Genomic DNA, 27,223 nt, shown 5'->3' with positions numbered 1-27,223 from the left:
TGAATGGACGGGCAGAGAAAAGGGCGACCCTTTAATCCCCGGAGTGTGAATGCGATTCAGTGCGTGCAAGCCCCATAATAACAATGGTAGCCTTTCAAAGCGAGATGCCCAGCGATGCCACGTTGTGCTTGGCGGCGCAAGCCCGCTGGTCCTTTTCCCTAGATAATGATGAATTGTCTTCCTTTCTTTCCTTTTGTTGCCCAGAGGTGAAGCCACTGCATCCTCGTTGTCGCACGGATCCTCCGCGTTGGACAAAAAAAAAAAAAGGAAGAGGATAAACAGAAGGAGACAAGCAGGAATCTCTATAGTCAAAAGACCACCCATTTTCCTGTCTGTGAAAGGTATGGAGTGTCACCTGCTTTTCCAAATGGTAATATTAATGTATTGTCGATGGTTTTCATGGCCGAAATCAGAGTTGTGGGTTTTCTGGGCTGTATGGTCATGTTCCAGAATCATTGTCTCCTGACGTTTCACCTGCATCTATAGTAGGCATCCTCAGAGGAAGACCTCACAACCTGTGAGGATGCCTCCCATAGATGCAGGTGAAACATCAGGAGAGAATGCTTCTGGAACATGGACATACACCTCGGAAAACACACAACAACCCGATAATAATAATAATAACAATAACAATAATAATAATAATAATAATAATAATAGTTACAGTTACAGTTAGGCGATCCCTTGTAGTCCGAGGATGATGGTCTTTGAAGTTCGGTGTCCTGGGGGTGGGTTCGTATGTGGCTGTGGAGCCCTATTGTTGACCTGCATCTTCTCCCACAGTGAGGGCATTGGTTTCCAGGTGGGAGGCGGTCCCGGTCGGGGTTGGCTTGACGTGCCTTCCTCTTGGCACGCTTCTCTCTTTCACCCTCTATTTGTGCCTCTTCAAATTCTGCAGCACTGCTGGTCACAGCTGACCTCCAGCTGGAGCGCTCAAGGGCCAGGGCTTCCCACTTCTCAGTGTCTATGCCAGAGTTTTAAAGGTTGGCTTTGAGCCATCTTTAAATCTCTTTTCCTTTCCTCCAGCATTCCGTTTTCCGTTCTTGAGTTCGGAGTAGAGCAACTGCTTTGGGAGACGGTGGTCGGGCATCCGGACAATGTGGCCAGTCCCGCAGAGTTAATGGCGAAGGACCATTGCTTCGATGCTGGTGGTCTTTGCTTCTTCCAGCATGCTGACGTTTGTCTGCTTGTCTTCCCAAGAGATTTGCAGGATTTTCTGGAGACAGCACTGATGGAATCGTTCCAGGAGTTGCATGTGACCGTTATAGACAGTCCACATTTTGCAGGCATAGAGCAGGATTGGGAGGACAATAGCTTTGTAGACAAGCACCTTGGTATCCCTACGGATGTCCCGGTCCTCAAACACTCTCTGCTTCATTCGGAAAAATGCTGCACTCGCAGAGCTCAGGCAGTGTTGTATTTCGGTGTCGATGTTGACTGTGGTGGAGAGATGGCTGCCAAGGTAGCAGAAATGATCAACATTTTCTAATGTTACACGATTAAGCTGTATTAATAATGTATTAATAATGTATTATTAATAATAATAATATGAGGATTGGAGCCCCCGATGGTGCAGTGGGTTAAACCATTGAGCTTCTGAGCTTGTTGTCCGAAAGGTCACAGATTCGAATCCAGGGAGCAGCGTGAGCTTCCGCAGTTAGCCCCAGCTTCTGCCAACCTAGCAGTTCGAAAACATGCAAATATGAGTAGATCAATATGTACCACTCTGTTGGGAAGGTAACGGCACTCCATTCAGTCATGCCAGCCACATGACCTTGGAGGTGTCTACGGACAGTGCCAGCTCTGTTGCTTAGAAATGGAGATGAGCACCAACCCCCAGAGTTGGACACGATTGGACTTAATGTCAGGGGACAACCTTTACCTTTACCTTTACCTTTACCTTTCCCTTTACTTTTCCCTTTCCCTTTACCTTTACCTTAAGGATTTAAAGATCGAACTGCAAAGACTCTGGCACAGGCCAGTCAAGGTAGTCCCAGTGGTGATCGGCACACTGGGTACAGTGCCTAAAGACCTTGGCTTGCACTTAAACACAATCGGCACTGACAAAATTACCATCTGCCAGCTGCAAAAGGCCACCTTACTCAGATCTGCACGCATCATTTGCTGATACATCACACAGTCCTAGGCACTTGTATCTGATGTATCTGATGTGTGATCCACTACAACAGCCAGCAGAGTGTCTGTTGTGGACTCACCTTGTTGTGTTTCAAATAATAATAATAATAATAATAATAATAATAATAATAATAATAATAGACCTTGCAACTTAGAGTGAATCTCCACCAGGCATAGGCAAACTTGGGCCCTCCAGGTGTTTTGGACTACAACTCCCACAATTCCTAACAGCCTCAGACCCTTTCCTTTCCCCCCCTGGAGCGTTGAAGTTTGCCCATGCCTGTTCTAGCTTGTTGCTGGGATATCTGCCCAGTCAGGTCAAGAAGGCTCTTTGCACCGAAGTCAGGGCCAAGCCTAGTCCAGATCTGCTTCACTCTCTGGTATCAGGAAGGAGTCATACTATGGAGACTGAGGCTGTTAGGGATTGTGAGAGTTGGAGTCCAAAATATCTGGAGGGCCCAAGTTTGCCCATGCTTGACCTACACTGTCGAATTAATGCTGTTTGGCACTCTTTCAATTGCCATGTCTCCATGCTATGGATTGCACTGTGAATGCAATTGCCATGCTATGGAATGTAATTGCCTGGGAGATGTAGTTTTACAAGGTCTGCTGAAGGGTGCTGGTGCCGCACCAAACTACAACTCCCAGGATTGTGTAGCATTTAGACATGAAGGTTAAAGTCTTGCTAAACTGCATCAATTTGGCAGGCATGAGCAAACTTGGGCCCTCCAGGTGTTTTGGACTACAACTCCCACCATTCCTAACAGCCTCAGGCCCTTCCCTTCCCCTCCCCCCCCCTTCAGCTGCTTAATTGCATTGAGAATGCAATGCCATGCTGTGGATTGCAATGGCCATGACTCAATGCCTGGGAGATGTAGTCTTACAAGGTCTGCTAAAGGGTGCTTAAGTGGCTGAGGGGGAAAGGGGGCCTGAGGCTGTTAGGAATTGTGGGACTTGGAGTCCCAAACACCCGGAGAGCCCAAGTTTGCCCATGCCTGATCTACACTGTTGAATTAATGTTGTTTGGCCCCACTTCAATTGCTAGGTCGCAATGCTATGGAATGCATCGATCATGCAATTGTCATGCTATGGAATGCACTCGCTGTGTCTCTGTTCCTGGAAGGTGTAGTTTTACAAGGTCTGCTAAAGGGTGCTTAGGCGGTTGAGGGGAAAAAAGGGGGGGCTGAGGTTGTTAGGAATTGTGGGAGTTGGAGTCTAAAACACCCGGAGGACCCAAGTTTATCCATGCCTGGTCTACACTGTTTGGCACCACTTCAATTGCCATGTCTCAATTACATTGAATGCAGTTGCCATGTCTCAATGCCTGGGAGGTGTTGTTTTACAAGGTCTGCTGAAGGGTGCTGGTGCTGCACCAAACTACAACTCCCAGGATTCTGTAGCATTTAGACATGAAGGTTAGCATCCATTTGTAAGGCATGGGCAAACTTGGGCCCTCCAGGTGTTTTGGACTGCAACTCCCACAATTCCTAACAGCCTACCGGCTGTTAGGAATTATGGGAGTTGAAGTCCAAAACACCTGGAGGGCCCAAGTTTGCCCATGCCTGGTTGCAAACTTTCCAAGTTTGGTGTCCTCTGGGAAGGAAGAATGGATTTTGTACTGTCACTTTGCCAGGGCTCTACCGGAACGCAGGCAGAGATGAACCAAAACAAACACCTAGTTTGTGTTAAAATCGGAATTATAGGAGTTGAAGTCCAAAACACCTGGAGGGCCCAAGTTTGCCCATGCCTGGTTGCAAACTTTCCAAGTTTGGTGCCCTCTGGGAAGAAAGAATGGATTTTTGTACTGTCACTTTGCCAGGGCTCTGCCGGAATGCAGGCAGAGATGAACCAAAACAAAATTTGCAAAAGAAATGTTATAATTATTTTCCAGTTAGCACATCCGCTCGAAGGCCGATTTCAAGGAATTGGGAGTTGCATCACAATATTATATATATATATACCACTGAGGTATTTGGCGTCCCATGTTCCTTGGCTCTCTTTTTGACATTGCAGATATTTCTCCTCTCCTTTGCTCTTGAACTTTCGAGTCCGAACATATTCCCACGTTCACCTTCCAAAGGGAGAAGCGGCTGGCAACTCCGGAGCCGTCTCTGTTTATTCAAGGCCGTGCTCAACTTTGCATCTTTTATGCATCTTTCTCGGATGTTTTGACAGGTTGTCAGCCACCTCCAGCGTCTGGATTGTGTCTTTTCGCTGTTTGTTTTGGCTGCTGCCTCTTGGTTTTTGGCCCCGGCGCCATTGCTTCTTAGCACAAAAGAGAAGGTCGGGAGCAAGGGTGCGTCTACACCATGGAATTAATGTAGTTTGACACCACTTGAACTGCCTGGGAGTTGTAGTTTGGTGGGACACCGGTACACTTGGGTAGGGAAGGTTCGATACCTTGTCAAACTACAACTCCCATGATGCCATAAGAGTGTCAAAACTGCATCAGTTCTACAGTGGAGATGCACCATTCTCTATACCAGGGGATGTCAAACTACAACTCCCATGATGCCGTAAGAGTGTCAAAACTGCATCAATTCTACAGAGGAGATGACCCATTCTCTGTACCAGGGGATGTCAAACTACAACTCCCATGATGCCGTAAGAGTGTCAAAACTGCATCAATTCTACAGAGGAGATGACCCATTCTCTGTACCAGGGAATGTCAAACTACAACTCCCATGATGCCGTAAGAGTGTCAAAACTGCATCAATTCTACAGTGGAGATGCCTCATTCTCTGTACCAGGGGGTGTCAAACTACAACTCGCATTATGTCATAAGAGTGTCAAAACTGCATTAATTCTACAGTGGAGCCCCATTCTCTGTACCAGGGGGTGTCAAACTACAACTCCCATGATGCCACAATAGTGTCAGAACTGCATCAATTCTGCAGTGGAGGTGCTTCATTCTCTATACCAGGGGGTGCCAAACTACAACTCCCATGATGCCACGAGAGTGTCAAAACTGCATCAATTCTACAGTGGAGATGCCTCATTCTCTGTACTAGGGGATGTCAAACTACAACTCCCATGATGCCAGAAGAGTGTCAAAACTGCATTAATTCTACAGTGGAGATGCCTCATTCTCTGTACCAGGGGATGTCAAACTACAACTCCCATGGTGCCAGAAGAGTGTCAAAACCACGTTAATTCTACAGTGGAGATGCACCATTCTCTGTACCAGGGTCGAATGAGGGCATTGCCTTCCTAAATAGGAATCCTGCATAGCAGGCTTGGTGATGCTGGGACTTGTAGTTCGAGTGGAAACTCCCCTCGCTTTGCAGATATTTATACAAAGGAAACAGCGATAGAGAGACTAGTGGCACATCAACATTGTAGAATGAATGTAGTTTGACACTGCTTTAATGTTATGGAATAATGGGATTTGTAGTTTGGCGAGCCCCCAGCACTCTTTGGGAGAGTAGGAAGGCATAGATCTTCTCAAACTGAAACTCCATCAATTTCATGAGATGGATGCATGGGCTGTGGGATAATGGGAGTTGTAGTTCTGTGAAGCAGCACCACTGCGTGGCAAAATAGGCTACAGACTTTGCAAAACTTTGTAAAACTACAACTCCTAACATTGTATACTCTCAACCATGGTAGTTTAAATTAGTGCCAAAATGTACCCAAAGTTGCTTAACTTGGTGACCTGAAATGCCCCTTCAAACTGCATTAATTTTACAATTCCAACTAGGGGTATGGGATAATGGGAGTTGTAGTTCTGTGGAGCCAAAACACTGTGTGGCAAAATAGGTGCAGACTTTATAAAACTGTAGAACCACAACTCCCATGATTGTATACTCTCAACCATGGCAGTTTAAAGTGGTGCCAAACTGCACCAAAAGTCTGTCAACTTGGTGACCTTCAAACTGCATTCATTTTACAGCTCCAACTAGGGGTATGAGATAATGGGAGTTGTAGTTCTGTGAAGCCGGAACACTGTGTGGCAAAATAGCTGCAGACTTTATAAAACTTTGTAAAACTGCAACTTCCATGACTGTATAGTCTCAAGAAGGCCGTTTAAAGTGGTGCCAAACTGCACCCAAAGTCTGTCAACTTGGCGACCTTAAGTGTCCCTTCAAACTGCATTCATTCTACAACTCCAACTAGGAGTATGAGATAATGGGAGTGAAGACGGAACACTGTGTGGCAAAGTAAGCTACAGACTTTGCAAAACTTTGTAAAACTACAACTCTCACAATTGTATAGTCTCAACCATGGCAGTTAAAGTGGTGCCAAACTGCACCCAAAGTCTGTCAACTTGGTGACCTTAAGTGTTCCTTTAAACTGCATTCATTCTACAGCTCCAACTAGGGGTATGAGATAATGGGAGTTGTAGTTCTGTGAAGACGGAACACTGTGTGGCAAAGTAAGCTACAGACTTTGCAAAACTTTGTAAAACTACAGCTCCCACAATTGTATAGTCTCAACCACGGCAATTAAAGTGGTGCCGAAATGCACCCAACGTCTCTCAACTTGGTGACCTTAAGTGCCCCTTCTGGAGCTCTCCTCCAAATTGGAGAGCCACCTCTTCTCCTTCTCTTCTCCCTTTCCCCACCTCCCTTTCCCCGCCTGCCCCCATCCTTCGCTTAGGAATCTAGAGTCTCCAGATTCCTGTAGCTGAAAGGGAAAGGCAGAAAGGGAGAGAAGAAAGCAAAACTCAGACTGGGACGTCTTCCCTTCAAAGCCATCAGCGAAATGGGAGACCCTTTTCCAGGGCAAAAGGGGATGCAGACCCACTAAGAACGGTCATATTTTGATGGGGGGAGATTTGGAGGAGAACTCACCAAGGATGGAATACTATGACAAAGAACTCAGGTCAGGAATTCTTCGTTTGTCGATTCATATTCCTCTATTATTTATTCATTCTGCAATTTTCAGTGGGTGCTTGCAAGCTCATTCTGCACTGTTGAATGAATGCAGTCTGACATCACATTAAGTGCCATAGTGGAATCCTGGGAGCTGTAGTTTTGCAAGGTCTTCGGCTTTCTCTGCTCAAGAGCGCTGATCCCTCACCGAACTACAACGCCGGTAATACCATAGCGTTCAGCCATGGCAGATCAAGTCGTGCCAAACTGCATTAATCCTCCAATGTAGATGCATAATAAAAATGCTTTGCATGTAATTGTCGAAGGCTTTCATGGCTGGAATCACTGGGTTGTTGTAGGTTTTTTGGGCTATATGGCCATATTCTAGAAGCATTCTCTCCTGACGTTTCACCTGCATCTATGGCAAGCATCCTCAGAGGACAATCTGTAAGGATGCTTCCCATAGATGCAGGTGAAACATCAGGAGAGAATGCTTCTAGAACCTGGCCATATAGCCTGAAAAACCTACAACAATCCAGCTTTGCATTTCCTTCCATCATTGACTTTCTGCCTTATAGTTGAGTTTGTGACAAATAAGACTGGTTGGTGGGTTTCTAAGTGGCCTTGGAGACTGTGTCAGGCTCCATCTACACCAGGCATGGGAAAACTTGGACCCTCCAAGTGTTTTGGACTGCAACTCCCACAATTCCTAACAGCCAGTAGGATGGGTTTTTGTGAGTTTTCCAGGCTGTATGGCTATGATCCAGAAGCATTTTCTCGTGACGTTATGGCAGGCATCTTCAGAGGTTATGAGGCCAGTAGGTTGTTAGTAATTGTGGGAGTTGTGGTCCAAAACACCCGAAGGGCCCAAGTTTTCCCATGCCTGATCTACATTGTACAATTAACACAGTTTGATACCACTTCAACTGCTGTGGCTCAGTGTTGTGGTATAGTAGGAGTTGGTACTTTGACAAGATCTTTATTTTGCCTCACCAACTACAACTCCCAGGATTTCATAGCAGTTGAAGTGGTGTCAGACTGCATTCATTATATAAGTGCATTTTTTGATTGAGTGATGTGTAGTTGAAGAGTGTGATGCAGTTTTTCGTTTTGTGCCGTTTTTGGATATTCTTTGCATTGAGCACATGTGTGCCATTGCAAGAATGGCAAGTAAGTTTGTCGATTCCATTTGTTATCTCCATGTTTTGTATATATATATATATAAATGGAAAGTAGATGTTGTGGGCATTTTTCACAGTGCCAGAATGGTTCTTTGTATTTAATACGTACACGTTTTTGAGAAGTGACAACCAGCCAACAAACCCTAAAACCTGCCTGATCTTGGAAGCTAACCTGGGTGTTAAACCATGGTGAATTGCACTAAACCTGCCATGGCTATGAAAGCCTGAGATTTGTAGTTTGGCAAAGTATCACAACTCTCTGATGATGTGGAAAGCAGATGTTGTGGGCATTTTTCACAGTGCCAGAATGGTTCTTTGTATTTAATACGTACACGTTTTGGAGAAGTGACAACCAACCATAAAACAAACCCTAAAACCTGCCTGATCTTGGAAGCTAAGCTGGGTGTTAAACCATGGCGAATTGTACTAAACCTGCCATGGCTATGAAAGCTTGAGATTTGTAGTTTGGCAAAGTATCACAACTCGATGATGATGATGATGATGATGATGATGATCCATTGGAACTTGTGCCACAAATACCATCTGCCTGCGACAAAGAACTGGTGGGATCACAAGCTGAAAAAGGTACGGAAAAGGAACACGTCAAACTACTCTGGGACTTCCAAATTCAGACTGACAGAATTTTGGAGCACAAAATTTCTGACCTCACAATTGTGGGGAAAACAAAGTATGGATTGTCGATGTTGCAATCCCAGGAGACAGCTGGATTGACGAGAAGCAACTGGAAAAACTTACACGATATGAGGATTTAAAGATCGAACTGCAAAGACTCTGGCACAAGCCAGTAAAAGTGGTCCCAGTGGTGATTGGCACACTGGGTGCAGTGCCTAAAGACCTTGGCCTGCACTTAAACACAATTAGTGTTGACAAAATTACCATCTGTCAGCTGCAAAAGGTCATCCTACTCAGATCTGCACACATTGTTCGCCAATACATCACATAGTCCTAGACACTTGGAAAGTGTCCAACGTGTGATCTGATACAACAGCCAGCAGAGTGACCTTGTTTGCTGTGGACTCATCTTGTTGTGTTTATAATAATAATAATAATAATAATAATAATAATAATAATAACCATCTGCCAACTGCAAAAGGCCACCTTACAGCAGTGGTTCTCAACCTTCCTAATGCTGTGACCCCTTAATGCATTCCTTCATGTTGTGGTGACCCCCAACCATAACATTGTTTTTGTTGCTACTTCATAACAGTCATTTTCCTACTGTTATAAATCATAATGTAAATATCAGATATGCAAGATGTATTTTCATTTAATTTGGGAGATGTAGTTCCTGGGATGTATAGTTCACCTGTAATCAAAGAGCATTCTGAACTCCACCAGCGATCATTTTGAACCTAATTTGCCGCACAGAACTGCCATGGCCAGCGGAAAATACTGGAAGGATTTGGTGAGCATTGACCTCGAGTTTGGGAGTTGTAGTTCATCTATATTCAGCGAGCACCTTGGACTCACGCAATGGTGGATCTGGACCAAACTTGGCACAAATACTCAATATGCCCAAATGTGAACACTGGTGGAGTCTGGAGAAAATAGACCTTGACTTTTGGGAATTGTAGTTGCTGGGATTTATAGTTCACTACAATCAAAGAACATTCTGAACTCCACCAACGATAGAATTGGCTTAAACTTCCCACATGGAATCCCCATGACCATCAGAAAAGACTATGTTTTCTGATGGTCTTTGGCGACCCCTCCGGCAAACCTTCACGACCCCCTCAGGAGAAACACTGCCTTACAGGAATCTGCACACATTATTCGCCGAAAGAGGTAAGGAAGGAGGGAAGGAGGAAGGAAGAAAGGAAAGAGGGAAAAGAAGGAAGGATAAGATGGTGTGAGAGAGGAGGGCCTGAGAAAAGAGCCCAAGGGGCTGCATCTGGCCCCAGGCCTGGGTTTGCCCATAAGGGATATATATATAGTTCTGGTTACTGGTTTGTGTGGTTCTTGAAGTGGAGAATTTGGAGGAAGAGCAAAACCAGGGCCAAACGGTGCCGTCCTTTCGCAAATATGCTTTTTAAAGTACCACTAGATGGAGTGCTTTCCTCTTTTCTTCAATAGCAAAGCTGCGCAAGGAGCAGATGGAGAAGATGTTTGGCAATTGACATGAAGGCTGGAAATAAATCAAAAGTTGCAAAGGGCTGAATTGGCTCATAACAAGGGCGATGACAGCAGCTGAGCAGAAGGGGTGTTTAATGAGATGGGTGGAACTTTATGGCATTGGAAAGCAATGCAAAAAATAAATAAAATAGAATTCCCTGCCTTTTGTCTTTCTGATTTGTTGGGTCATCATCTAGGTTTCCTAGAAATCAGAGTTTGGAAAACTTAGTACAGCTACCAGCTTTCCCCATAGCCAGCATGACCAATGGGAATTCTGGTAGTTGAAGCCCCAAAAAGTAACTTTCCCAAGTTCTGATGAGAAGGTATCAATCACTAGGTGTGCATCTACATTGTAGTATTAATACAGTGCCAAAGATACAGCTTAATGGTGTCACATTAGAAAATGTTGACTATTTCCGCTCCCTTGGCAGCCACCTCTCCACCAAAGTCAATATTGACACTGAAATACAACACCGCCTGAGCTCTGCAAGTGCAGCATTTTTCTGAATGAAGCAGAGAGTGTTTGAGGACCGGGACATCCGTAGGGAGACCAAGGTGCTTGTTCATAAAGCTATTGTCCTCCCAACCCTGCTATATGCCTGTGAAACATGGACTGTCTACAGACGTCACATGCAACTCCTGGAACGATTCCATCAGCGCTGCCTCCGGAAAATCTTGCAAATCTCTTGGGAAGACAAGCGGACAAACGTCAGCATGCTGGAAGAAGCAAAGACCACCAGCATTGAAGCGATGGTCCTCCGCCATCAACTTTGCTGGATTGGCCACGTTGTCCGGATGCCCGACCACCATCTCCCAAAGTAGTTGCTCTGCTCTGAACTCAAAAACAGAAAACAGAATGTTGGAGGACAGGAAAAGAGATTTAAAGATGGGCTCAAAGCCAACCTCAAAAATTGTGGCATAGACATTGAGAACTGGGAAGCCCTGGCCCTTGAGCACTCTAGCTGGAGGTCAGCTGTGACCAGCAGTGCTGTAGAATTTGAAGAGGCACAAATGGAGGGCAAAAGAGAGAAACGTGCCAAGAGGAAGGCGCGTCAAGCCAACCCCAACTGGGACCGCCTTCCACCTGGAAACCGATGCCCTCACTGTTGGAGAAGGTGAAGATCAAGAACAGGGCTCCACAGTCATCTACGGACCCACCAGAACACTGATCCTGGAAGACTATCCTACTTGGCCAACGAGGGATCACCTAAGAAGAAGATTAATACAGTTTAACACCACTTTAACTTCCCAGTGCAATGGACTCCTAGGAGTTGTAGTTTGTTGAGGAACTAGCCCTCTTGGGCAGAGAAGATAAAATACTTTGGGTGCCACTACACTATAGAATTAATGCAGTTGGACACCACTTTAGAGGTCATGTCACGTCTAAGGCCTTGTGAAACTACAACTCCCAGGAGTCCATTGCCCTGAGACATAGTAGTTTGGTGTCGAACTGTATTCATTGTACAGTATAGAATAGGCATGGGCAAACTTGGGCCCTCCGGGTGTTTTGGACTTCAACTCCCACCATTCCTAACAGCCTACCGGCTGTTAGGAATGGTGGGAGTTGAAGTCCAAAACACCCGGAGGGCCCAAGTTTGCCCATGCCTGGTATAGAATATGCACTCAGGGTGTCCCTAATCCATATCCTAAATCAAATCAGCTCTCAAAACTGATTGCTGTCCAAAAGAAAAAGCCTGGTGGACAGAGCCTCCCTGTTTTGGACAATGGGATCGCTTGCTGTTCTGATGAGTTATTTCCTTTGCTCCCTGCAGGAAGACATAGTTAACCCATGTCCATTTCAAATGGTACAGACTTCGGTTTCCTTTGCTTTGACATTAGAAATGCCTTGGCCGTTGACAAATAGTACAAGTTGAGTCTCGTTTACCCAAACTGCTTGGGATTAGAAGTGTTTCCATAGCTGTATATAATGAAATATCTTAGAGATGGGTTGTTGTAGGTTTTTTCGGGCTATATGGCCATGTTCTAGAGGCATTCTCTCCTGACGTTTCGCCTGCATCTATGACAAGAATCCTCAGAGGTAGTGAGGTCTGTTGGAACTAGGAAAATGGAATGAGTAGGGTGGGACAAAGAACTCTTGTCTGTTGGAGCTAGGTGTGAATGTTTCAACTGACCACCTTGATTAGCATTTGATGGCCTGGCAGTGCCTGGGGCAATCTTTTGTTGAGAGGTGATTAGCTGTCCCTGATCGTTTCCTCTCTGCTGTTTTGCTGTTGTAATTTTAGAGTTTTTAAATACTGGTAGCCAGATTTTGTTCATTTTCATGGTTTCCTTCTTTCTGTTGAAATTGTCCACATGCTTGTGGATTTCAGTGTCTTCTCTGTGTAACCTGACATGGTGGTTGTGAGAGTGGTCCAGCATTTCTGTGTTCTCAAATAATATGCTGTGGCCAGGTTGGTTCATTAGGTGCTCTGCTATGGCTGACTTCTCTGGTTGAATTAGTCTGCAGTGCCTTTCATGTTCCTTGATTCGTGTTTGGGCAATGCTGCTGCGTTTGGTGGTCCCTATGTAGACTTGTCCACAGCTGCATGGTATATGGTAGACTCCTGCAGAGGTGAGAGGATCCTTCTTGTCCTTTGCTGAACGTAGCATTTGTTGAATCTTCTTGGTGGGTCTGTAGATAGTTTGTATGTTGTGTTTCCTCATCAGCTTCCCTATGCAGTTCCCTTTATGTGTGGCAAGGGATCCACCTCTGGGTGGGTCTTTGTCTTGACTCTCGTGGCTTCTTCTTGGTTGTCTTGCAGCTCTTCTGATGTCTGAGGTGGAGTCTCCATTGGCCTGGAGAGCCCAGTTGAGGTGGTTCAGTCCATCTTGGAGGAGGTGGGCTTCGCAGATTCTTTTTGCACAGTCTGCCAAGGCTTTAATGGTGCTTCTTTTTTTACTTGGGTGATGGTTGGAGTTTTTATCTAGATATCTGTGTGTGTGGGTTTTCTGTAAATGGTGTGACCCAATTGTTGATCTGGTTTGTGGATGACTAAGACATCTAGAAAAGGCAGTCTTCCTTCATTTTCTTTTCCCATGGTGAACTGGATGTTTGGGTGGATGCTGTTCAGATGGTCCAGGAACCTGTTGAGTTTTTCTTCTCCATGGCTCCAAATGGTGAAGGAGTCATCCACATATCTGAACCATATAGTGGGCTTTTCTGTTGCTGTCTCCAGCCCTGGAAACCCACTTTCCTAGTTCCAACAGACCTCACTACCTTTGAGGATGCTTGCCATAGATGCATGTGAAACGTCAGGAGAGAATGCCTCTAGAACATGGCCATATAGCCCAAAAAAAACCTACAACAACCCAGTGATTCCAGCCATTGAAAGCCTTCGACAATAACTTGGGAAAAGTATAAAAACAAAATATACACTAAAACTCCTTTATGGGCACCCCTCATGGAGGCTTGCTCTGCTATGGCTGACTTCTCTGGTTGAAGTAGTCTGCAGTGCCTTTCATGTTCCTGAACCCCACTAATGGTAGAATTAAGCCAAACTTCCCGCACAGAACCCCCATGACCAACAGGAAATACTGTTTTCTGATAGTCTTTGGTGACCCTTCTGACACCCCCTTGCGACCCCCTCAGGGGTCCCGACCCCCAGGTTGAGAAACGCTGGTGTAGATGTCCCTATCCAAAATTTGGATGCAGAGCAGAGTGGAAGGTGAGTCCTGGTGCATTTGCATCTGGGAAGAAAGGAGAATGTAGACTACATAAAAAATACAAGGGGGTTTTGTAACTAGTTCTCAGGTTTTGCTTTAGAAACCTCTTCGCTTGGGATAATCCTGAGCCAGCAACCTAGTTGTCTCCCCAATTTTGAGATGCCCCAAACTTACACTCAAAAACATTCAAACAGCAACTTTGGGGTTAAGTCTTTGTGGCTGGAAATACAATGGGCATCTTATGCCAGAGCGATTCAGTTTCTCCGTGATCGTCGGCACATCCCTGCCGTGGAGAGAAGAAGGACCACTTTCTTTGCTCGCCCCTTGTCTCTGATGTAGCATTTCTCCGAAACACATGGCCTTCAAAGATTAAGCCTTCAACGAGCCCATTGTGGACTGCAGATAAAGTACGCTCTTGACCCCAATTGGTTGTTCTCTCCACAGTCGAGGCATGAAACAGAAGCATAAAATATTTTCTATGGGACGTGGTGGACAAAAGAGGCATGCAAGCTCAAATTGTGAGTCAAACTGGAGCGCTCTGCAAGATTGCTGCTCAACTTTGCCTCTCTCTGGAGTTGGAAAGCCATGAAGATGCTTGATAAGGAGGATATGCTTGTCTGCTGTGTTTCCAGATGTGGATTGATGGACTTGTAGTAGATCCCAAACTTTGACCCTCCAGCTATTTAGTACTCCAACTTTCATTGGAAATGGTGAGAAGGAACTGAAGTCAAAAACTTTGGGAAACTTCAAGTTCGGAACCAACGGATCACAAACAATTGCCACCATCCATTCAGGAGAATTTGCTTTTGGAATTTAATTATTCCACGTGTCCTTGGATGAAACCTACCTGAAAATACACAGAAGACCAGAGCAGGATTGGAAAGATGTGCTGCATGTCCCATATACCGTTAGGATGGACATGCTCTGGTCATTTGAGCCACATGGATACCTGCCCATCGTTTGAAAACGTGCATTTCTTCTTGTCTTTGCCGTGGAGCATTACTACATTCTAAAGATATTTTGGTGCCTACTATTCTCCACGTCCAAGGCCACATGGCTGTTGAAAGGCTCCTTTGTGAGATGGTCTCCATGGAAGATGATGAAGGGTTGGCCAACTCAATTGTAAGTGGTGGATCAAATATGTTTCATAGAGTTGTCCATCGGCAACAAACTTTTGCTTGTGTTTTTTTTCCGCAACAGAGAAACTGAGGTTGGAATTGACACACTTCTTCAGTAGGAATATGTTGAGCTTTAATTACTTTGGTGTAGGTAGGACATGGATATAAAAGGAAAATGCTTTTGGGTGCAGATATTGCGAACAGAAATTGGATGTTCAGGTTTTAGTCTGACTTTCCTTTCTCTGATTGATTCTGGGGAAAAGGTGCAAAACCGCTTGCATAGTGTGTAGCCCAAAACATAGTATATTTGGACCTTAGTTCCCAAACTTTTGGCTGTCTATAAACAGAGGTTGTATTTAGTTGCACGGCGCTCCATGTAGTCATGCCAGCCACATGACTTTGGAGGTGTCTACAGACAACGCCGGCTCTTTGGCTTAGAAATGGAGATGAGCACCGCACCTCAGAGTTGGACACAACTGGACTTAATGTCAGGGGACAACCTTTGCCTTCCCAAACTTTTGGCTGCCTATAAACAGAGGTTGTATTTAGTTGCTTTAGTTGTGTATTCCTGTATGGCAATGGTGCCCAACCTGTGGTTTGTGGACCACCAGTGGTCCACAAGGACAAAAATATGGTCCGTGGCTTCACCGATGCTGCACTGTTGCCCGACACCACACAACAAGGAGAGCACTTGGTCTCACGAAACCCTCTTATTGTGTCGAGGCAATGGGGATGTTGGGAGGGGAGAGACTGACTGCCCACAAAAGATTACTACTACCACATCAGCTCTAAATTATTAAATATGGTCTTCTGTAAATGAACAGATGGTGACTACTAGATGGCATATGTTCTGTATCAGAAACTCGAACAGATGTGGTCTATCCAATGTAATTTTCTGAATCAGCACACCAAATAACCAAACTGAATCTGAAGTTGACCAAAAATTGATTTGTAACTCTTTTGGTACTAATGTTGAAGAGTGGCCCCTGGTCAGAGTGGTCCTTGGTCAAGTGGTCCCTGGTCAAGGGGTCCCTGGTCAAGTGTTTCCTGGTCAAAGTGGTCCCTGGTCAAAGTGGTCCCTGGTCAAAGTGGTTCCTGGTCAAAGTGGTCCCTGGTCAAATTGGTTCCTGGTCAAAGTGGTCCCTGGTCAAGTAGTCCCTGGTTAAGTGGTCCTAGGTCAAGTGGTCCCTGGTCAAGTAGTCCCTGGTCAGAGTGATCCTTGGTCAAGTGGTCCGTGGTCAAATGGTTCCTGGTCAAAGTGGTCCTTGGTCAAGTGGTTCCTGGTCAGGTGATCTCTGGACAAGTGGTCCCTGCTCAAAGTAGTCCCTCATCAAGTGGTCTCTGGTCAAAGTGGTCCCTGCTCAAAAGAGGGTGGGAACCACTGCTACATGGAAAAGGGTTGGACTAGATAGCCTTGCTCGTCCCTTCCAACTCCAAAAATATATGCTTCTCTGATTATCATCATTTATATGCCCAAACTTTCCCCAAGAATGTATTTCAAGTTGGCCCACCACACTCGAGGACTTGACTTTTGGGGATTTGATTAATCACCTATTTGGTTAATATGTTCTCTCTAGAAATCTGTAGATTGCCCAGCGCAGATTTATGGCCATCTTCAGGTGGGCATTGCCCATAAGTGTCATCTTGCAGGACCTAGAGATGTTGTTAAAGGGTTTCTTGGCAATATTTGTTCAGAAGAGGTTCAGCATTGTCTTCTTCCAAGGCTGAGGGCATGTGACTTGCCAAAGCACATCTTAAAAGTTTCCAGGCTGAATGAGGGTTTGAACTCTGATCTCTATCTTTTTTTTGAAGTTTTTTTGGGTCGAGAGGCCCCACAGAAATATTGGGTTGCTGTTAGTTTTCTGCGCTGTAGAGCCATGTTCCAGTGGCTTCTCTTCGAACGTTTATCCCATCTTGGACATTATTCCATTATTATAAACCCATTTGCAGAGTTTCCAACAGACCTCACAACCTCTGAAGATGCCTGCTATAGATGCAGGTGAAACATCAGGAGAGAATGCTTCTGGAACATGGCCAGACAGCCCAAAACACTTACAGCAACCCTTTATATACACTGTTTGAAGGCAGATTAGAATCCAATGATGTGGCCAAAAGCGGCCAGCTTTTGTGCTGCAGTGCTTGCTTGTCAACAGAAAACAACATCGCAAACTTAAGGGAATATTTACCTGTATTTAGTGATATTTGTTTTTGTATGCTCTTGTTATTGATATTGTTTGTTTGGTTCTACTTGTATGGCCTGATCGGTTGATCATTTAAGGTCCATTTAAGCTTGGTTGAAACCAGAATAAGTACAGAGAGCTGAACTGGGTCCCATAAACATAACGTAAACATCTGTTCGTGCAAATTGTCTTGTTGGAATGAGTCCTAAGAAATGGATCCATCCTTCCTGGAGTCTCCATCAAACCTATAGAGTTTTGCTAGAGAGCCATATGTCTTGCCTCATTATGAAAATGTAATTAGGTGGTTTCCAAACTTTTGTATTGCTTTTTGACCCCTTTGAGTTTCAAAAGGATTGTCACCAAAGGAATTCAGAGGGACCTAATTTGGAAAGAATCCGTTGTAATGCTCCGAGGCAAGTTCTTTTGGCTAGGAAGACGTCGGAGGCAGAGGAATGCGGAAAGGAAAAGACCTCATTGTTCTGGCGCTGGATGAGGGGGAGACCTCTGCGGAGGGCGAGCCAAAATAAATATTTGCAACACGGGCCAAGGCTGTGCAAAAAAAAGGATTGCAGGATGTCAGCCAGGGCTCCTGTGGGCAATAAAAGCCATCCATCCTGGGGTGTCTCCACACTGTAGGATCAATGCAGTTTGACTAAACCTTGGCTGCCTTGGATCAAGGCTATGAGTTCTTGGGAGTTGTAGTTTAGTGAGGAACCAACACTTTTGGGTAGAGTAGGCTAAGGACTTTGCAAAAGTACAACTCCTAGAATTCCATAGTATTAAGTCATGGTAGTAAAAGTCGTCTCAAATTCCACGAATCCAACAGTGAAAATGCAACCATCAATTCAAGAGTGCTTTAGTGGGACATTCCTATGTGGCCAGGGGTTGGACTAGATCAGTGGTTGTCAACCTTCCCAATGCCATGACCCCTTAGAATCATAGAATCATAGAATCAAAGAGTTGGAAGAGACCTCATGGGCTATTCAGTCCAACCCTATTCTGCCAAGAAGCAGGAATACTGCATTCAAAGCACCCCTGACAGATGGCCATCCAGCCTCTGTTTAAAAGCTTCCAAAGAAGGAGCCTCCACCACACTCCGGGGCAGAGAGTTCCACTGCTAAACGGCTCTCACAGTCAGGAAGTTCTTCCTCGTGTTCAGATGGAATCTCCTCTCTTGTAGTTTGAAGCCATTGTTCCGCGTCCTAGTCTCCAAGTTCCTCGTTAATCCAGTTCCTCATGTTGTGAAATCCTTAGAATTTGTAGTTTGGTGAGGAACCAGCAGAGAAGGCTTAAGACCTTGGAAAACTGCAACTCCCAGGATTGCATGGCAGCTAAAGTGGTTTCAAATTGCACTCATTCCACAGTGTAGATCAATGATTCTCAAACCTCCTAATGCCCGTGACCCCTTAATACAGTTCCTCATGTTGTGGTGACCCCCAACCATAACATTACTTTAGTTGCTACTTCATAACAGTAATTTTGCTACTGTTATGAATCGTAATGTAAATATCTGATATGCAAGATGTATTTTCATTCACTGGACCATATTTGGCACATATACCTGATACAGCCAAATTTAACTACTGATAGGTTTGGGGGGGGGGGATTGATTTTGTCATTTGGGAGTTGTAGTTGCTGGGATTTATAGTTCACCGACAAAGAGCATTCTGATCTCCACCAACAATGGAATTGAACCAATCTTGACACACAGAACTCCCATGACCAACAGAAAATACTGGAAGGGTCTGGTGGGCATTGACCTTGAGTTTTGGAGTTGTAGATCATCTACATCCAGAGAGCACCGAGAGCTCAAACAATGATGAATCTGGACCAAATTTGGCACGAATACTCAATATCCCCAAATATGAACACTGGTAAAGTTTGGGGGAAAATAGACCTTGACATTTGGGACTTGTAGTTGCTGGTATTTATAGTTCACCTACAAGCAAAGAGCATTCTGAACTCCACCAACGATGGAATTGAACCAATCTTGGCACACAGAACTCCCATGACCAACAGAAAATACTGGAAGGGTCTGGTGGGCATTGACATTGAGTTTTGGAGTTGTAGTTCACCTACATCCAGAGAGCACTGTAGACTCAAACAAGAATGGATCAGGACCAAACTTGGCACGAAGTCTCAATATTCCCAAATATGAACACTGGTGGAGTTTCGGGGAAAATAGACCTTGACATTTGGGAGTAGCAGTTGCTGGGATTTATAGTTCACCTACAATCAAAGAGCATTCTGAACTCCACAAACGATGGAATTGAACCAATTTTGGCACACAGAACTCCCATGACCAACAGAAAATGCTGTGTTTTCTGATGGTCTTTGGTGACCCCTCTGACACTCTCCTCATGACCCCCCAGGGGTCCCGACCCCTAGGTAGAGACATGCTGGACTTGATGATCTTTGGGGGTCCCTCTGAAGTCTATGATTCTGTGGAACTAAAGTTTCTTTAGTTCTCCGGCAATTTGGTATTAAATCATAAGAGCCGTGGCTTCCAAAACCCTTTTGGAGGGGAAAGAGGGAGGAAATGATTGGGATGTTATTTTTCAGGTGGATGGGAGTATTCCTATAAAAGGAGGAAACTAATCCATGGGATGGGCATGACTTCCCCTGGGCACTGCATTGGCTTTCCTTCCCTCTTTCATTGATTGGAGCTCATTCATCCACCATTAAGGAAAGGGAAGCAAACTTTGAACTGGTGGGTGTAAAACTACAGCTCCCAAGTTTCCTAACATTGAGCCAAATATCAATAAACCCATAGCCCTACATGGATCTAGAACTTGGAAATGCTACTTTTCAGGAAATATAGAAACAAGAGAGCTATTGGGTTGTTGTAGGTTTTTTCGGGCTGTATGACCAGAGGCATTCTGTCCTGACGTTTCGCCTGCACTCTGGCAAGCATCCTCAGAGGTAGTGAGGTCTGTTGGAACTAGGAAAAAGGGTTTATATAGAGAGAGAGCAATTGGTTGCCTGTAATACATAGACCTGTAATGCATATACCTCATCTACACTGCCATATACAATCCAGATTATCTGCCTTGAACTGGATTATATGGCAATGTAGACTCACAAAATGTTGGAAATAGCAACCTTCCTCAAGCCCCTACTAGTAATTTGTTTGTATATAATATTTTTGTATACTGTATTGTATATGTATGTTTCTCTATGTTTCTTGAGGTGAGATGGGGTACAGAGCACATCAGATCTGCTCAGAGCTCAGACTCCATTAGACTATCAGTGCTGGAGTTCAGCCTGTGATTGTGTTTCAGGATCAGGGTGCCATGGATGTGGGAAGTGATGCCAATGAATTTCAAGATGGCAATGGTTTAGTCAATGATACTGATGCAGAGAAGGACAAGGAGATCCCTGTGCAAAGTGTAGTTTCCCATGAGAATGTTCCTGAAGGGTATGGGGATGGTGGTTACTCCCTGAATTGCTACCAGAGAGTTCCCAGGATTTGGGTCTTGAAAACAACTGGGCACCTGGCCCAGCTGCAAAACTTGATGAGCAGATAGATAGGAGGCAGGAGATTAGTCAAAGCAGGCAGACCGAACAGTGGCTTCGGCGGTCTGCCAGGATCCGACAGAAAAAGATAAGGGAATCTCAATCAAAGCGAAACCAATTTCAAAATGCTTGGGATAGCTTAACAAGGGGATAAAAGTTCCAATAATGGGAAATATAGTCAGATGAAGCATTGTTTAGAATCAAGTGTAGTTCTCATCCTTGTTTCATGGAAGCCTTGCTGGGAAGATTTTTGTCTAAGTATTTCTTGTTTCATGGTTTGGATTCTTGGATTGTATGAATGCCTACTCATGCCTTGGATTAATGTTTCCTGGTTTCCTGAATTAGAGAAGTGTGGACTTTGTTTTTATGGACTTTGCTGAACTTTACTATGGACTATTTTTGCTCCTGCTTATCTTCTTACCTAATTGGATTTACCTATTTCTTTAAAGTGCTTTTTACTTGCTGTTTTTAAATTAAAACAGAATAGAGGGGTAGCATGACTTCTCTGGATCTATACATTAGACTCCTGTTGATGCAGGCCAAAATCCCATTGGCTTCTTTCCAGGATGAAGAGGAAGCATTGGGGAGAATCACCCTCTAGGTTCGTCTGCTTAACCAATTACAGATCCACCTCACCGTAGTTTTGCCTAGCCCACATTGGAGTAGTTTCCTTGCCAGAAGGTCATGGAGGACCTTGTTGAAGGCCTTACTGAAGTCCAGGTACGCTCCATCCATGGCATTCCCCGCATCTACCCAGCTTGTAACTCTATCCAAGACAGAGATAGACCACATCAGCTCTAGTCTCTGATACAAAACATATGCCATCCAGTAGTTGCCCTCTGCTCACTCTCAGAAAACCATATTTAATAATCTAGAGCTGATGTGGTAGTCGTTATCTTGACTCTTTGTGCTCTACTAAGACTCCTCCATCCATTTCACACGTACTGTTTCCAAGCCAGGTGTCCCCCATCCTATATCGGTGCCTTTCAATTTTCTTTCTGTCAAATGTAATGTTCTCAAATGGGTTTTCTGATGACTCATCAGATCATAAAACTTGATTTGTGTTGATCTCACCTTCTGGCAAAAACAACTCCATTCTGGTGTTAACGAGCCCTTTCCAAAGGCCAAGAAGCGCATTTCCCAGCTGCCGGTGGAAAATGCAGAAACTGACCAAAAGGGCCACGTCGCGCATTTCGGAGCCGGCCGTTCGTTTCCTGCTCTCCGTCCAGACACGGCATGGCCAGAGCCTTTCTCAAAGCCGAAATTGCTTGGGTTTGACTCATAATGTGAATTGCTGAGTTACACCTAGTTCCAGCTATTGAAATGCAGGCCGCCGTTGCCGTCTCCCGGGAGCTGACCCTCCCATTGTTGGTGGAAGCCGCGATGACATGTCCGGATTATTGCCTATTCACTCTTTCCAATGACTTTTAACTCCTTTTAGTTAATTACATTTGCTTTATTTTATTTTTTTATTTGTTTTGCTGAGGCTGGAATTCCACCCAACTGCGGCAATCCGGTGCAGATACAGTTGGAGGAATCTGGCTTTAGCTAAAGAATATGAGCGATAGAGAGTGATGGGCTGTGGTTTCGTCTCCAAATGAAGAGCTTGCAAACAGCCAAAATAGTACAATAAAATCCCCATATATGTATGTATATATTCTCCATTGGATTGTGAGTATCCGACGTGCATACCATAAAACCTTCCTGGATGACTCTACACTACTTACTTAGGTGATCCCACGTAGCCTGAGGATGATGATCCTCCAAGTACAATGTCTTGGCGGTGGGCCCTAAAGACCTTGTAAAACGACAACTCCCATTATTCCATAGCATTGAACCTTACTTACTTCATTACTTAGGCAATACCTCGTAGCCCGAGGACGATGGTCTTCCAAGTGTAGTGTTTTGGCAGTGGGTATGTAGGTAGCTATAGAGCCCTATTTTTGACCCACAGTGAGGACATTGGTTTCCAGATGGAAGGTGGTTCTGGTCAGGGTTGGCATGAAATGTCTTCCTCTTGCCACATTTCTCCTTTTCACCCTCCATTCGTGCCTATTCAAATTCCACAGCACTGCTGGTCACAGCTGACCTCCAGTGAGAGCATTCAAGGACCAGGACTTTCTAGTTCTTGATGTCTATGCCACAGTTTTGAGGATTTGGCTTTAAGCCCATCTTTAAATCTCTTTTCCTGTCCACTAACATTCCATTTCACATTCTTGAGTTGGGACTGTTTTGGAAGACGGTGATTGGGGATTCGGATAACTTAGCCAGTTCAGTGGACACATTGAAGTGACACTCCTACGCCATCAACTCTGCTGGACTGGCCAATGTTCTAAATAACAGTAATAATAAATGAAATACAACACCACCTGAGCTCTGCATGTGCAGCATTCTTCCGAATGAAGCAGAGAGTGTTTGAGGATCGGGACATCCACAGGGATGTCAAGGTGCTTGTTTACAAAGCTATTGTCCTCCCAACCCTGTTATATGCCTGAGAAACGTGGACTGTCTACAGACGTCACACTCTACTCCTGGAAGGATTCCATCAGCATTGCCTCTGAAAAACCCTGCAAATCTCTTGGGAAGACAAGCAGACAAATGTCAGCGTGCAGGAAGAGGCAAAGACCACCAGCATTGAAGTGATGCTCCTACGCCATCAACTCTGCTGGACTAGCCAATGTTCTAAGTAATAGTAATAATAAATGAAATACAACACCACCTGAGCTCTGCAAGTGCAGCATTCTTCTGAATGAAGCAGAGAGTGTTTGAGGACCAGGACATCCGTAGGGAGACCAAGGTGCTTGTTTAGAAAGCTATTGTCCTCCCAACCCTGCTTTATGCCTGCGAAATGTCGACTGTCTACAGATGTCACATGCAACTCCTGGAATGATTGCAACAGCACTGCCTCTGAAAAATCCTGCAAATCTCATGGGAAGACAGGCAGACAAATTTATTTACTTTGCTTCTATACCGCTGTATCTCAAGCCCGAAGGCGACTCACGGCGGTTCACAAACAGTAAAAACAGTAGAAACAGCAGTGGTTCCATACAACATATAACAATTGACTTAACACATTATCCATAAATTACCAATAAGCAATTACAATGCACAATTATTACAAAAAACAACCGTACCCAATCTTCTCATCATCCAAGCGTAGTCCAGGTTCGTCGTCCATTGTTCCATTCCTATGTTCCATTACCAGATTGCACTAAATTACTCAAACGCCTGCACAAACATCCAGGTCTTCACCTTTTTGTGGAATACCATTAGAGATGGTGCTAGTCTAATGTCCGTAGGAAGGGCGTTCCACAGCCGAGGAGCCACCACCGAGAAGGCCCTATCTCTCGTCCCCGCCAGCCGAGCTTGAGAAGCAGGTGGGATCGAGAGCAGGGTCTCCCCGGAAGATCTCAAACTCCTCGTGGGTTCATAGGCAGAGATGCGGTCAGATAGGTAGCTAGGGCCGGAACCGTTTAGGGCTTTAAAGGCCAACGCCAGCACTTTGAATTCAGCCCGGTAGCAGATTGGTAGCCAGTGGAGTTGGCGCAACAGGGGGGTTGTATGCTCCCTGTGCTCCGCTCCTGTTAAAATCATGGCTGCCGAGCTTTGGACTAGTTGGAGCTTCCGAGCTGTCTTCAAAGGCAACCCCACGTAGAGAGCGTTGCAGTAGTCTAAACGGAAGGTAACCAGAGCGTGGACTACCGTGGCCAAGTCAGACTTCCCAAGGTATGGGAGCAGCTGGCGCACAAGCTTTAGCTGTGCAAATGCTCCCCTGGTCACCGCTGAAACCTGGGGTTCCAGGCTCAGCGATGAGTCCAGGATCACACCCAAGCTGCGAACCTGCGTCTTCAAGGGGAGTGCGGCCCCATCCAACACAGGCTGTAACCCTATGCCCTGTTCGGCCTTGCGACTGACCAGGAGTACCTCTGTCTTGTCTGGATTCAATTTCAATTTGTTCGCCCTCATCCAGACCGTCACAGCGGCCAGGCACCGGTTCAGGACCTGGACAGCCTCCTTAGTAGCAGGTGGAAAGGAGTGACAGAGTTGGACATCATCCGCGTACAGATGACACCGTACCCCGAAACTCCGGATGATCTCCCCCAGCGGCTTCATGTAGATGTTAAACAACATGGGAGACAATATTGAGCCCTGAGGAACCCCACAAGACAATGGTTGTGGGGTTGAACAGGTGTCCCCCAACAACACCTTCTGAGATCGACCCTCCAGGAATGACCGGAGCCACTGCAAAACAGTACCTCCAAGACCCATCCCTGCGAGGCGTCCCAGAAGGATACCGTGGTCGACGGTATCGAAGGCCGCTGAGAGGTCAAGCAGCACCAACAGGGACACACTCCCCCTGTCGAGCTCCCGGCGCAGATCATCCACTAAGGCGACCAAGGCTGTCTCGGTACCATGTCCCGGCCTAAAGCCAGACTGTGCCGGGTCTAGATAATCCGTGTCTACCAAGAATACCTGGAGTTGTGAGGCCACCACACGTTCCAAGACTTTGCCCAAGAAGGGGAGATTGGAAACTGGCCAATAGTTGTCGAATTTGGTGGGGTCCAGTGATGGTTTCTTCAACAGCGGTTTTATTATAGCTTGTTTTAAGCTCGCTGGAATCTTGCCTTCCCGAAGGGAAGCATTAACCACCACCTTAACCCACTCAGCCAATCCCCTTCTGGCCTCCTTTAGAAGCCAGGATGGGCAGGGGTCCAGGATGCATGTGGTTGGCCTCATTCCTCCAAGTATCTTGTCCACATCCTCGGGTTTCACCAATTGAAATGAATCCATCAAAACTGGACAAGCAGGTGCTCGTGTTACATCCTCAGAGACTGCCATTAACATGGTATCCAGACCAGAACGGATCAAAGCGACTTTGTCTGTAAAGAACTGAGCAAAAGCTTCACAGCGAGAAGTCGAATCGTCAGGGTTCCCACCTTGAGTGGTGGGATTTAAAAGGCCTCTGACAATTCGGAACAGCTCAGCCGGACGGTTCTTTGCAGACGCAATAGTGGCCGCAAAGAAGGCCTTCTTTGCGGCTTTTATTGCCGCGGCATATGCCCTTAAAAAGGACACAAACTGTGTTCGATTTGGCTCACTCGGATCTGAACGCCACACACTCTCTAGTTCCCTCTTCCTTCACTTCATCGCTGCCAGCTCCTCGGTGAACCAGGGAGCTGGTTTAGCTCGGCTACTTGAGAGGGGACGTTCCGGAGCGATCGTGTCAATTGCCCTAGTCATCTCCCCATTCCAGAGAGTGACCAGGGCCTCGACAGGATCACCTACCGAGGTGGCGGGAAACTCCCCAAGAGCCATCAGGAATCCATCCGGATCCATAAGCCTCCTGGGGCGGACCAACTTAATGGGTCCTCCACCTCTGCAGAGGTTAGGGGGCGCAGTGAGCCTAAATCTGACCAGGAAGTGGTCGGTCCAAATGCCAGCGTGCTGGAAGAAGCAAAGACCACCAGCATTGAAGAGATGGTCTTCCGCCATCAACTTCGCTGGACCGGCCACGTTGTCCGGATGCCCGAGCACTGTCTCCCAAAGCAGTTGCTCTGTTCCGAATGTAAGAATGGAAAACAGAACGTTGGAGGACAGGAAAAGAGATTTAAAGATGGGTTCAAAGCCAACCTTAAAAACTCTGGCATAGACACTGAGAACTGGGAAGCCCTGGCTCTTGAGCACTCCAGCTGGAGGTCAGCTGTGACCAGCAGTGCTGTAGAATTTGAAGAGGCACGAATGGAGGTCAAAAGAGAGAAACGTGCTCACCGGGACCGTCTTCCACCTGGAAACTCTCACTGCGGGAGAAGATGCAGATCAAGAATAGGGCTCCACAGTCACCTATGGACCCACCAAGGACACTTCACTTGGAGAACAATCATCCTCTGACTCCAAGGGATCGCCTAAGTAAGTACAGCAATGGTGCACCCAGCTCCTTCTGGTTCTCCTTGCCTTCCAAATGGCTTATGTTACAAATGTCCTATCTTTGGAACAAGCACAAGGGCTGCTTTGTTTACATCAGAGAAGCTACCAAAAGACAAGGCAAGGCTTTTTAAAAAGCAAGACCTATTTTATTTAGATTTGCAGCTAGTGGTGTCTTTCATAAGATCAAAAAGTCAAATTAGGCTCAAGGCTCCGGGGACAAAGAGACCTTTTCATGGTGGGGATTTGATCTCCATTTGCAGCCGAGACATGCAGACAGTTGGGTATATTGTCCCTATTGAGTGAGAAAATGGGGCCAGAATCATATTGGGAACATGCAGGTAATCTTTTGCAAAAGGGACGATAAGGTCTAGATTGGTCAAATTGGACAAACTTTATTCAAAGGCATCTGCAATTGTACCCTGGTGGCACAGCGGGTTAAATCGCTGAGCTGCTGAACATGCTAACCGAAAGGTCGGCGGGGAGCGGGGTGAGCTCCCATCGTTAGCCCCAGCTTCTGCCAACCTAGAAGTTCGAAAACATGCAAACGTGGACAACAA

General features: G+C 45.7%; 1 protein-coding gene across 2 annotated transcripts in view; it reads left to right on the top strand.

Moving 5' to 3' along the window:
• The window catches only part of GJC2 (gap junction protein gamma 2), an 83,337-nt gene that overhangs the window by 18,566 nt on the left and 37,548 nt on the right, over positions 1-27,223 (top strand). The window contains exon 2 of one of the 2 annotated variants that reach the window (XM_060782678.2): positions 205-341. The gene's annotated coding sequence lies outside the window, so the exon portion shown is untranslated. Of the gene's footprint in view, positions 1-204; positions 342-14,783; positions 15,050-27,223 lie in introns of those variants that run through there. The other variant, XM_060782682.2, reaches the window with a different exon arrangement.

The sequence above is a fragment of the Anolis sagrei genome, chromosome 6 (assembly GCF_037176765.1).
Source record: "Anolis sagrei isolate rAnoSag1 chromosome 6, rAnoSag1.mat, whole genome shotgun sequence".
NCBI classification, from domain to species: Eukaryota; Metazoa; Chordata; class Lepidosauria; order Squamata; family Dactyloidae; genus Anolis; species Anolis sagrei.
Note: the sequence above shows the minus strand (reverse complement) of the source record. Positions and strands in the feature narration are given on the sequence as shown.